Source organism: Pocillopora verrucosa, chromosome 1 (genome assembly GCF_036669915.1).
Source record: "Pocillopora verrucosa isolate sample1 chromosome 1, ASM3666991v2, whole genome shotgun sequence".
NCBI classification, from domain to species: domain Eukaryota; kingdom Metazoa; phylum Cnidaria; class Anthozoa; order Scleractinia; family Pocilloporidae; genus Pocillopora; species Pocillopora verrucosa.
In genome coordinates this window covers 9,027,596-9,041,042 of record NC_089312.1, presented here as the reverse complement: position 1 = coordinate 9,041,042, position 13,447 = coordinate 9,027,596, and the positions used below count along the sequence as shown (strand labels likewise).

The window sequence follows — 13,447 nt, the reverse complement described above, 5'->3', positions numbered from 1 at the left end:
TTTAAATACGAGTATGCGACGTAATTTTCTAGACAGTGTATAAGTATTCGAATCTAAGATAGCTTTTTAAGTTTTTTTTTGGAGCATTTCAGAATTTCAACAAAGTTTTAGAATTAAAATCTCGCGTGAAACCAGGCTCATTACAACCCCAGAGATTGTAATTTCGGTACAGAATTCTGTTAATCTCACTTTCTAAATCCATTATTATCAATTATAAACAGTCGCTTAAATAGTTTTCTTCATGAAAAACCTAATTAGTGGATCTTAATTTATATATATAAGAAATGTTTGGTTTAAACGATGGTGACCCTAAACAGTGGTATGTAACAATATTCATTATTGGTGAAAAATTTAAGGGTTGAACTTTTTTGTTTGCTTGACAACTAATAACTTCTCCAAAGAGTGGGCATGAAATTTCTCATGAGACTCTCATGAGAACAACTTGCTTATGATAAGAGGACGAGTCATATCTGGTGGTCTCTCCGATGAAAACATTTGCCTTTAATTAAGTAAGTGTGCTTTTCATGTTTTTAAGTGTTTTGAAGAAAAATCATAGCGCACGGCGTGGGAAACTGACATCGAAGGCAATGTTGAGACTAAGTCGAACTCTTGAAAATGGGCTTACTACTGTACGTTCATGTGGAGTATTGTGTTGATTAACAGATTAAAGTTCGCACAAGGACTGAATCTCACATGAAGTCTACAGTTTACAAACTTAATATGAAATCCACTCACGAGAGGTCACCAAATATTGGAAAGTTGATGCAACTTAAAGTATTTGTGGTTTAAATTCGAGATGGTTTTATTAAAATTTTAGTTTCTCGATAAGATATGCTTTGTACACCAATTCAACTTGACTGGCATTGTTTTACGAAACGGCCTGAGGTGTGTGTTTCAAAAACACTCATCTATTTTTTGACAGAGCGAATCATCACACAAACGTAGTCTATTGTTATTTATGACATTAACTACTCGTCATTCATCATTGAATCGTTCAAATAAGTAAAGGCAGAAGAGCCCCTGGGGACATTGTCTTACAAGACTGGTTCCAAACAGTCGTAGTTGTCCTGGCATCTGATTGGTGCCAGAAAATCTTTGTGTTTTTCTGCCCAATCAGAGTGAACTATGCTTTGGAGTCCTTAACACGTTTTGAGGAGAAGAAGCTCAGAAGAAGCTCAGTTGCTCGCCTTGTTTGTTTAGGCCTTGCGACGATGCTTTGCTCGAGGTGAAAAGTTTCAGTCTCAGCACACAATGTAAGAGAAATCGATCAGATTGTCCGCGAAAATCTTACCAGAAATTGTACTGAATACTTTCGCAGGTATCACAAAAGAGCGTATTTAAAGTTTGCGAGGTTCGTATAAAACATAATGGTGGCAGGCGTTAATATATCGCTTTAAACGTTAGACGAGATGTAAGCTCAAATCGTTCTAGATTTTCGTATAATTTGCTGTGAGTGAAACTTTGCCAATCCCGTGAAGTTATTTTGTCGCACGGGCCACGCAGATATGTCAAGCAATTGGCGCTTAGGCTTTCGTAGCTTTCTGTGCGCGCCAAAATCTAGCCCCCTACACAATAGTAAAGTCTTTCACAATGCTATGGCCAAGATTGCAGAAAACGTTAAGTTCGTGGACGACCTCCAGCAAGCGCTTAGAGAGAGCTTAACTGTGTTTCCAGAAAGCGAATTAAAATCTGAACAGAAACTTACTATCGAGAACATTGTGGGAAGGAGAGATGTTTTAGGACAATTACCGACGGTGTTTGGAAAAAGCGTAATCTTTTCGGCTGCTGCCATGACAAAGGCATACCGTTTTTTTTTTGGAGTCTGTCACCTCCCAGTTACAATTACGTTTCCATGATGTTTCAATTCTGTAGCGACAAGTGTCGAAAATTGCACGCGGATGGCCATCGTCTGGTAGAACTTTTTGATTGAAAACTTCCTTAAATATTTTCATAAACTCGCCTTTAAGGTTTCTTTTTCTCTTAATTTTGATAAAAACGAAAGAGCATACTCGAAAACGGTCTAAGCGTAAGCGCCAGTTGCTTGACATACCTGCGTGGCCCGTGCGACGAAATAACTTCACGGGATTGGAAAAGTTTCACTCACAGCAAATTACACGAGAAATCTAGAACGATTTAAGCTTACATCTCGTCTAACGTTTAAATTGACATATTAACGCCTGCAACCATTGTTTTGTACGAACCTCGCAAACCTTTAAATACGTTCTCCTGTGATACCTACGTCGCACGGCCTAAACAAACAAGGCGAGCAACTGAGCTTCTTGTACATCTCCGTGTCAAAACACACGAAAGGACTCTAAAGCATACTTCACTCTGATCGGGCAGAAAAACACAAAGATTTTCTGGCACCAATCAGCTACAAGAACGACTGCGACCGTTTGCAACTTGTCTTGTAAGACAATGTCCCCAGGGGCTCTTCCGCCCTGACTTGAAATCGACTCACAGCCCCTGGGTCTCCGAGGATGCAAGTTACCTTACTTTACGCTCGTAGAGCATCTAATTGAAAAATAAATATTTCCATATATGAAGGCGGGCATGAGAAAGGATTTGGTCAAGATGATGGCTTTAGTATTTGTTTGCAGAGTAGGCCGTAAGGCCGGTAAACGAGCGGTGGAATCGCTAGTGAAGGAACTACTTATTTTTTGTTTGATTAGCATACCTCTCCTGGCTCCGTCACTTGTAATGACATCAATAAGGTGTTATTCGTGACCTACAAAATATTCTGGTGCCCTTAAAAATTCGTTTCTTAACCCCCAACATCTCATTAGTAATTCTCCTTGCTGACTTCTATACAATTCTCATGATGTTAGTTTGGAGGATTTGGTATCCGATCAACTAATAATCCCCTAATTAATATTTTTCTTTATTCTCAGCTTTTGACTGCTTCATAATGTATTGAAATTGTAAGGAGAAATTCTGTTCTGGTCAATCATGGGAGTTAAGAGAGTAAAAAGGGGAAGCCTAAGTTTTTGACAAGGTTTTTTTCGATGACATTTAAATTTAAATTGAAAGAACTTACTTTTGTATTTGGTAGTCCATGATATGTAAGTTTGTGTCCCATTGTAACTAAAGGATAAAAATTTTACAATTTATTTTGTTGAACTGATGGCGAGTCGCTCTCGCCTTCATACCTAGCAAAAGTTGATTTATTTGTTCTGCAGTGTTGTTGAGAAACCTTTTTTCCTCTTACTTTTTTGAGACTTTTCATTGCTGATATCGCTGCTTTTATTTTTAAATAACATGCAAAAAGGCGAAGTTCAGTTTATGATGAGAAATTTTCTAAAGCAAAACAGCAGAAAAATAGAATTTTTTCTTCGCGGGAACGAAATTAAGTCTTTCCAACGCACATCGCATGTATATGTTGCGTTATTATGGTAAACTTGTTCGAGTAATTTATGGTGATATAATAAACTCGCTGGAACCAATTAGAATCAGTGTTTCACGATGGGTGCAATTATTTATAGATAAACATACAAGCGAGTGCAGAGAATAATGTCTGAAAAGTTTCAGTTTATCTAAAAAAATTCATTACCCAGACTTGTGTAAGCTTTACAAATTGCCTTATTTTCATTGTCCGAATTGAAAACTGTATTTATGTATCATTGTATTACATTATCAAAAGTGGCGGCAATAAAATTTCTCACGGAGGAGGGGGTGGCTTGTGAAAATGAAGATGACCCCTGATACAATGTCGAAATACTTAATTTCACATCTACAGTATGTAAAACATTCTTGGGTGAGGGGGGAGGGGGAAAGGGGATAAGCGAAAGCTGGCTGGTCCACATCCTGCACGATGACATCAAAATCTGTGTTGATCCACAAATTCAGAGACGTCTTGGATTATTTCCAAATGTAATATTTCTATCACATAATTTTATCTTGACCATTTGCATCGCGAGTCCTACTTGATTTTTTATAAAATACAAAAACATTTCGTTAAACCTAATCAAGCAATCTCATTTTGCGTATTTCCCCGAATAAGCACCGGAGCGCTATTCTATAATTTCGGCTGAAAGGAGAGGCGCTTATTGGAAGGAGGGCGCTTATGAAGAAATTGTTAACCTGTACTGATTCAGCTGTTGCTGAAACTTAAAAAATTATAGATAAAGTGCCAAGGAAACAGGTTTTCTTTGTATCTAAGAAAGTGAGGGAGGAGTTGGGGGAGAGCTTATTTCAGGGGGGGGGCCTTAAAACGCAATAAAACAAGCCTTTCTCCCGGTAGGAGTCATTTGGAGTTTTAAACTTCATCTTACAGCGCACATCTAATTATCTATTTTGATGATTTCTTGTTGACAGGGACTTATCCCATAATCAGTTACAGGACTTACCCCCAGGAGTTTTCCGCAGACTTTATCTCCGAATACTGTAAGTACCGAGTAACATAATCTTTATTCATCACGGTAACGTCCAAACGAGTGAGTCGAGGGCCCGAAACAGTTTCACACAGAATTCCACTACTTGCAAAGGTCGAGAAAAAAATAAAAGGTGCAACAAAACACCGTCTAATTTCTCACCCTCCCCCCTCCTCAAAAACCCCAAGACCCGCCATGCTAGGACTAGAAACTGGCCTCAAAATCAAACTCAACCTTGTATCGAGGATGGGGTAGGTAAGGCAAAGACCAGGAAACCAGGTAAGTAAAAGTTATACAAGACTTTTTGCTACCTTATCTTAGGATTTCAGCAGTTTGTAGCCCTTAGGAGCAGTTGTTATCAGAGCTCAGTTACGACATGAAAATCTTGTCATGGGAAATTCATTTGGTTTCGGGTTCGGGTGCATTAATCATTAAGTGACTCGGTAGTTCGTTCAGTTTACAAGACATAATTGTTATTTATGTAATGTAAATAATACGGACCGACCTAGGCTGGTGAAAACCATTTGTTTTAAAGAGTTAAACAAATGTTTGCTAAAAGAGCCTGTATGATTAAGAACTTTATTTACGGCAAGACCCTCCCGGCCATAAACTGAAAAAAAGTTTTGGCGAGTAGATAGTATAGAAAAAAAGAGGTGATACAAATTAAAGAAAGAGGCTTCACCCAAACAGTTTTACTTGCGTAAAGATAAAGGTAATTTAAAGGGCTTCCAAGCAATCTTTGCAACATGACTATCATGACGATGTTTTCTTTAAAAACAATCAGTGATGTTAAGGAGAGTATTATTCAGTTCCATCGGCGATTAACCCACCTAGATTTACCTCTGTTAAATTTTAAGTGACAAAGAAAGTCAGTGTCACCTTTTTTAAATGTATGTTTTGAAGTAGTGAGAGTCTGTTCGTTTGTTTGCTGCACCGGCGTGCGCAAATCTTGTCCTTCTTCCACTGAAAAACTGAAGTCAAGTGAGACACTATTCCGACACAAGAGATTTAATGCTGTATTTATTCATGCCACGAAAATCCCTCGGTTCCTGTTGTGCAACTTACAATAGAAATGTCCAAATTTCAACGGACTTGCCAAAAGTGTATTTGTAGTAGATCGTAGAACTCAAAACATCGCTTGGCGTTTGAAAACGATCAAACTGTTTTGGTGATTTCGAATAGTAAGTTAAATTTATTGTAAATGTGAACAAGTACCTTGCTTTCTGATTTGTTGTTGGTGAAGGATTTTTAAGTTACAAACGGTTTTTAGGCCGCGTGTCAACCCATTTGATAACTCATAATTTGCAACCACAAATTTGTCATTTGGATCCGCCCTTAGCCTTGCTACTTGAATGATACCCTTCTCTGAAAGTTGTTTCACTATTTTATAACGGGGACTGAAATCCTTTTAAAACCACCTACATCGTAACAGCGTTTATTTACGTTAACTCAGCGACGCAATACAATAAGTAAAACTTTGGCACCAAACGGGCAGCTTCGCTATAACTCGACCATCATTTTGGTGATTCATATCAAACTCACTCCGACCATATACCAAGAAAGATAATCTTTCGACATGTTTGTTAACTCAGTTCATCTCAAAACAAGAGGTTGTCACAGATATAACACTTATTGAAATTCTACAAGTTTTACACACTTGTTACTGTAACTATATTCATTTACAAAGCCTAAAAATTTCCTCTCTGAAAATACCAAACCTGATGTTTCAATCGAGCGTTAGCCCTTCATCATTCGCTCTGACGAAGGGTAATAACGCTCGAAAAGCCAGCTTTGAAACTCTTTATGGTGGCTTATTTACGTTATCAACCCAGTTGATAAAACTAAATTTCCCTAATTTCCAACGATTTCGTTGAGAGGTATTGTGACAGCTCACCTGTAGATGTAGACAATAAAGAGAGGGATCAAAAGCTTTTCCTGTAACTTTTAAAGTGGTGTCTACCTCAACACCAATCTTTTCAATCAGTTCACTGGTTCCATATACATCACCCACGAACAGCTGTGGAAACTGTTGGGAGCCACACACATGTAGAGTCAAGAAAACCTCTCTTGACAGGGTACATACATGTACAATTTGAATGGATTAACACACACACCTCAGAAGCAAATTATTATCAAAGCAAATTATTATGATACTGTACTTTCTTTCCTGTCTATGTCTCATTACAACTAAACCCCTAGTTAACCCATATATGAACAACTAATGATGTGCACTGTTAAATTACCTCCTCACCACACTTTCTATTTATTAATTTTGGTGGTATATAAGTATTCCTGTTGGAAATTCTCATCTGTCACATTTTTATTTCTTGTAAGCTTCTGTGAACAGTTTGAAATTGTATGGAGAAGTCACATGTCAATCACTCAGGGAGTAAATGAGTTAACAAAAGAAAAAGAAGCATGATTAATGATTTTTATTGATAAGATTAAGAATATTTTCAATTGATTTGACTGCCACACCCTAGCACCTTGAGAAAAGCCCAAGTTTTAAAACAACTCTTGAGAACAGTACAAACAATTCCATCACAAAGTTGACCTTAAAAATGAAAGCTCATTAACAGTTATGAATGAAAAAAGGAATCATGGCTACCAAGATTGTTGCTGGCCGATGTGATTGATTAACTCTTTATTAATCAGTCATTTTCCATAGCTATTCATACAGAATACTAAGGAAATAATGCCACCCAATCAAGCTGTCATCATAACAGTTTCAACCGCATATAAATTAAACTCTTCTCCCATAACTGTAAAAAAAATTCAGGCAAAAAACTGCAAAATGTAACAATAAGTAGTGTTATTTGGCTGGCTTAGAGGCAAGACACATCCTAAGCACTCAGCTATACACACAATTCAACAAAATGGAACATGACTCTAATATTTAGTCATGAAATAAGCTAGTTTATTTACCTTGACTAAAGTTACAAGTAGCTCTCAACAACCCTAAGTCCAAAAATTAATGAAAACTTTGAAATTGAATGGTTTTAAAAGATAGGTTGCTGTCATTTTGATGATGTTAACAACAATTGATTTTCTAGTTGGGGAAAAAACCAACATTTTCTTACCAGGCAATAAGATTTGAAGAATGCATGCACAACATCCTAGATGAAATTCACAAATTTTCTCCCTGGTTGTTACTATGATTATACCTTTATCATAAATTACAGCCATGATTCAGCCATGAAGTGTACCCAGTACAATGCCACATGTGTGCTGCCACCAGTTGTAGTGATAATATCATACAGTCATTTTTTAGGAGAGTTGAACCAACCTATATTTAAAGATCAGAAAACCATTTAACAAATCGTCAGATGACAAAACCTGTTGATCACAGTTGAAGCCACCAAAAATTAAAGGTAACGCCTCCCTGTCACTTTCTAATCAAGTTAATGGATTTTAAAGATACTAATAACTATAGATGGTTTTAACAGCTTAAATTACTGATGCACTACTTAAAAGACCCACAGTCAATATTTAACTGATTTCTTCAAACCAAATGGAGTTCAGACCTTGACAATACAAGTATGTACATATCAAGAGGTGCCTGCTATTAATTTGTATTCTACACTTTTAGTGATGCCATGGGTGTTGAATTCAAACTGAGAGACAGTACAGTTTCATAATTGTAGTTAACCCTTTAACTCCCATTAGTGACCAAGGCAGAATTTCTCCTTACAATATCAATACAACATCAAGCAGACAAGTGATGAGAATAAACAAAAATATTAATCAGGGGATTATTAGTTGATCCAATACCAAATTCTCCAAAGCAACATCAGAAGAACTATATGGCAGACAGTAAGGAGAATTACTAATGAGATCTTGGGAGTTAAAGGTTAAAGTTGATGTCAACTGTGAAAATCATTGTGGCATTTCACATGTACAGGAGGTCCTTATTTGATCTAGAATTTTGCAAATCAGTTAATGAAGGCCTTGATGGGATTTCACTGTGAGCCATCAAACCATGATAGGCTCAATATTAAGGGGACTCTCTGGTTGGAATCCATCAAAAGAGGTCATTAGTAAAATATTCATCATCAGTAATCATCATTAGAACCATTCATAAACTGCTTAAATTTAGCAAGAAGTAAGTGGACCACTCTACATACCAACCAATGAGTGAGGTTGACCATATCTATTTATTCTTTGTTAACATTAACAACAACAACAAAGAATCAAAAAATTTTTTTAAAAATATATTCTGCCACCTCTTTGAAAGTAATTAAGCACAAAATACATCCAATTGGTTTGGTTCATGACTATATCTACACATAGCACATAAGATCATAGGAGGCAATTATGGACTAAAATTGGATTTTGACTTTTGATGTCACCCTGGTAACAAAAGCATTTCAAGAAACGTTCAACATGTCAAAACTCCTCTTATTTTTGACAAAATAGAATTTTGTTGAGTACCTGCACAATATGTCGAATGAGAAATATTTTTGACTACCCTCACTAGAATCAGTTTTTCAGTGACACTCTAGGTCAGCATTTTGTAGATTTTCACAATGGTGCCAAGTGTCAGAGGCATCCTTAATGCTCTACACTGAATTTAAAAGAGCCTTTGAGTTTGAATCAGAATTCATCCTTGTGTACATGACGAAATGACAACCACTCAATTCCATCACCACAGCAATTTGGCACATTTACTATCTCAATACTTGGGCAAGAGCCTTTGTAATACCTCAGAAACATTCATGACTCTGAAACCATTTTACACAATGCTCCTCAATCAAACTCTCTATATTCATAGTGAACAAGCCACAGTTTTTGCAAATAGCTTTCAGTAAAGTTCATTTCCATTCCGACCAGCTAAGATGACAAGTCCAAAAGGCATCGATTGGCGCGATTTGATTCTCTTCGATACTTCAAATTCAACTGCACGTTAAATTTAAAAGAATGACTTGTCATTTTCTCGTTTAAAGCTTAATGGGTTAGCTGCCTAATAAAAATATTGTGCGAAAATTTCAAAGAGTTTACCTGAAGCAAATGTTAATCGAACGTAACGTCTCCTCAGGAACTGCAGAAATTGTGTTCTTGATCAACTGACACCAAGGCGATATCTTTAAGCTTTTCCCAGGATATCCACTATACTTCTGTTCAAAGAAGTGACATGAACTACTCAAGAATTCAGTTTTCGTTAAAAAGCCGACACTGTTGGTAATGGAATCACTTCGTCCCCAACATCATCCTAGCCCCATACCGACCAACGTAGTGTGTTTACGTTTGGTTCTCTGGTGGCGCTGCTCGCCCTTTTAGCTTCTATTTCGTTAATCATCTCAAGCCTTTTTCGCTTCCATGATATATATTTCCGTAAATTTGATTGTTTCACTTGCCACTGCGGCAAAATGCATTTCGCTTTCATTACAGAATCGCGCCCATTGAAAAACGTCGCACGGGAAAATGCAAATAATCTAGAAAAGAGAAAGAGAGCATGCGTAACTTCACGCAGGCCTGTCAATCCGACTGTCAATCATGTAATCCCCCGTGTACGCAGTGTTCGAAAGTATTGTTTCTTGTGCAGACAACCGAAACGTAGCGCTTTTCATCGAAGAAGAATAGACGTAATTAGTGGCGTTATCTTGATTAGGTTATATTGTTTAAAAATCGGTCAGATGTAAAATTAAATTACCTTTCAAATGCCGGGTTTTCAATTTGTGTTAAGACTCAATGCGGCAGATTTGCGAGGTTCGACCATCAACGAAATTCACACCGTGGGGCTGTAAAATTATAACACTAGCATCCTGGCCTCAAAAGACAACATTCTAGAATTTGGACTGGACTTGGGATGAGGGGACATTGGAGCAAACAACTGCTATTTTTGATTCCACAAGAAAATTTATGCAAAAACAAACCACGTATTTCAAATGTAGGCAGATAACGGGAGATTTATTCTTTATAAATTTTTTTCGCCAAAAATGTTCAAACTTTCCAATTTCCAACTAGAGGGACCCCGTTTGCAAATACGACGAAATACCACAAACTTTCTTTGATTGAACACAGATACAATACGGGATTCACAAGTTCACTTGTCTGCCGTGGCTCTCGAATCGAAGATTCCCGTCGAGTGGGGTCGGGCAAGGTTAAGTCACACCAGCTTCTTAAATGGGTGTGACGAACCCTAAAATTAACCGTCAAACGGTTTAAAGGTCTTTCAGATCTCTCTGTTTCAAGCGCTTACCGCGAACCGAATTTTATGATTACTACATAGTCCTCAACTACACTTACTCTGCCTCTTTTTGCCCAATATCCCTGCTCAGGATGCCTCTCCAATCAGGTACTTTAATGGAACTTTTATAGACAGACAGGAGCCCATTACTCGGAGTGAGCAACTTCCAAATCGCATGTGTGAAACGGTGTTTTCACAAGTAGATTTATATTTAAATAAGACTTTCCTGCGGATTGGTATCGGATAGACAATGAGACCAAATCCAAAAAGTTAAGCTTATGCCGCAGGCCCGGGTGTTGAGAAATTAATGATCGTGAGATGTCTCTTTTCTGCATGCCCTCTGGAGAGAAAGTGTGCACTATATACGCTCGCAGTAGGAAGTGTGGGAAAAAGGTTAGAGTCTGGTCGTTGTTCTGGATTGCTGAGTTCCGATGGTTAGATTTGAATGAAAAATAACGCTCCATTTCATGTGAAAAAAAGTTGGCACTTATTCCAGGTTTCATCAAGGCGAGAGAAAGCGATAAACAAGGTATCGTATTTCTCTTTTGTCGTATATAAAGCATATCAAAAAGAAGACTTTTACGGAATTAAGCAATTTGTAGATTCAAGTTTTATTAAATAAAATCACTGATTGTTGCCATTCACTGGATATGACTTTACTAGATATGATAATCACACCGTCCGTTGGTATGTCCGCCATCTTGGGATCTGAGACAGTTTCGTAATACTGTTGAAAATTTTCATTTAAAATCTGTCTAGAACGATGTCAGCCTTAAAAATGGTTCAAGCTCTTCAGAACGGTGTATCCGACAACTTCAGAACTCAATTATTTTGTATTAACCAGTGGAAAAGGCTTCTTAACTTAATAAATAACTTCAATTGACCACACGAAAAGGTGCGCTTCATGGTTAATGTGAACATCGTTTGTGCCGCAGTTCTGTAAAAAATGTCTTAGCGAGGGGGTCAAATTATGATCGATCTTATAATCATAAAGAAATTACCCAAAGCGGGGCAACAAATTACTTAACGGTGAGAGACACTCAACTGAGGTGATTTACAGTACACTGGAAAAGTAACTTTCGTCCGATATGTAGCTGATTTATATCCCCAAAATATCTCTACAGCTATATGACAAAGAGCGCTCAGCACGTTATGTCGACTTAAGCGAAATATCACTTAATGGTTTTTAAATTGTGGCTGGTTGACAGCCGTCCTCAGCGAAATATTAGTTGGAGTTTCTTGTTTCCTTAAATCAGAAATCCTGCAAAAACAATCTTGCTGATTCTTGGAATTTGTCCGTCATGGCTGTTTCGGCTTTGGAGACTAGCCAAAGGCTAAGAAAATGAAAAAAATTGATTGCATAACGTTTTATTTTAATCTGGATCCGCCCTTAGTCCTGATTTCGGTAAGTCATGCCCACGCACAAAATTCACCAAGGGTGTAGAGTTTCAGCTCTAACCTATCAGTGTTCCCTTGAAACAGAGGAAGCTAGCGCATGCCGCCAATTTTATTCGAGGATAAAAGGCCTCGCTTCAGGCACTGAAATGACAGGGCGCGAGCTTCATCATTTCTTTCATTTCGAAATGCCACTGTACTTAGTTATTCTTCCCCTTTCGATAAACATTGTTGTTATTGCGAACGAATGCAATAACTGGTCGTTTTTGCTGCTTTAGGGGCAATAACAAGTCAGTCAAAGAAATTAGTCTACGGAAAACATGTGTTGTGTTGGGTATGATTTAGTTATGTTCGCTCTTTGTTTTAATTTAATGTAGGACCAAGCTTTGTTGAACTTAATGACAAGCTTCCTCATTGGTCTTAAAGACTCACCACCTTTCTATATATTAACATATTCGAAATAATTTTTTCATTGACGGGAAAACTCCATGATTTCTATCAAGAGAGCAAATGAAGCCTCTGCTCAGGCTTTGTTATTTATCAGCATCACAAGATCCAGTGGATGGAAGGTGGTCATTGGTTATAATTTCCCCGAGTTTCCATCTCTGGGGTATTCTTTAGCAATCTAGGATAAATATTGAGTGGCTATAAAGTGAATTGTTTTAAAATATTTTCGACTTACCTTAAGATATGAGCTCTGTTCTTTAATAGATTTTAAGAAATTTATGATCGTGGGACGTCTCTCTCCTGCATGCATACGAACTGTGTGCAAAAAGTTAGAGCCTGGTCCCTGTTCTGGATTGTTGAATCCCGACAATTAAATTTGCCCACAAGTGACTCCTTTTTATGTGAAAAAAAACTGACACGTATTTCAGGTTTCATCAAGAGAAATCGATTAAAATGTACCGTATTTCTCGTTTGAGGTGTAAAAAGCATATCAAAATTGTGATTTTTACGGAACTTTGTAGTTTTTAGAGCCAAACTTTATTGAACTGAGAATTTCCGAAGCGATTGCTGATTGTAAGCATACATGGGATGAAGAGAATATATATTGGATATCCTCTTGACTGGATTTAACTATCGCTAGAAATGATAACCACAAAATCCGTTTTCTTTATTTGCGCGATCTTGTCCGAAAAGTTTCAGTTTAACTAAAGATTTATAATTTAATCTTTGGTAAGCTTTGGATGGTCGAAATGCTTATTTGCGCAACCATATAACACAGTCGTGGGTGAAGGGGGAGGGGGAAGAGAGATAAACGAAAGCCGGCTGGTCCACATCCTGCACGATGACATCAAGATCTGTGTTAATTCACAATTTCAGAAAAGTCTTGAATTACTTGGAAATGTAATACTCTATCAAAGAATTTTATCATGATTTGATGCATTGCGAGTCCCTCTTGATCAATAAAAATCCCCTCCGTCAAACCTAATTAACCAATTTTATTTAACGCATTTCCTCGAATAATCGGCCGGGCGCTTATTCAAAATTTCGG

General features: G+C 37.4%; 1 pseudogene; it reads left to right on the top strand.

The window, feature by feature from the left end:
- Positions 1-13,447, top strand: part of LOC131776774 (leucine-rich repeat-containing G-protein coupled receptor 5-like) — a 133,893-nt pseudogene that overhangs the window by 43,718 nt on the left and 76,728 nt on the right.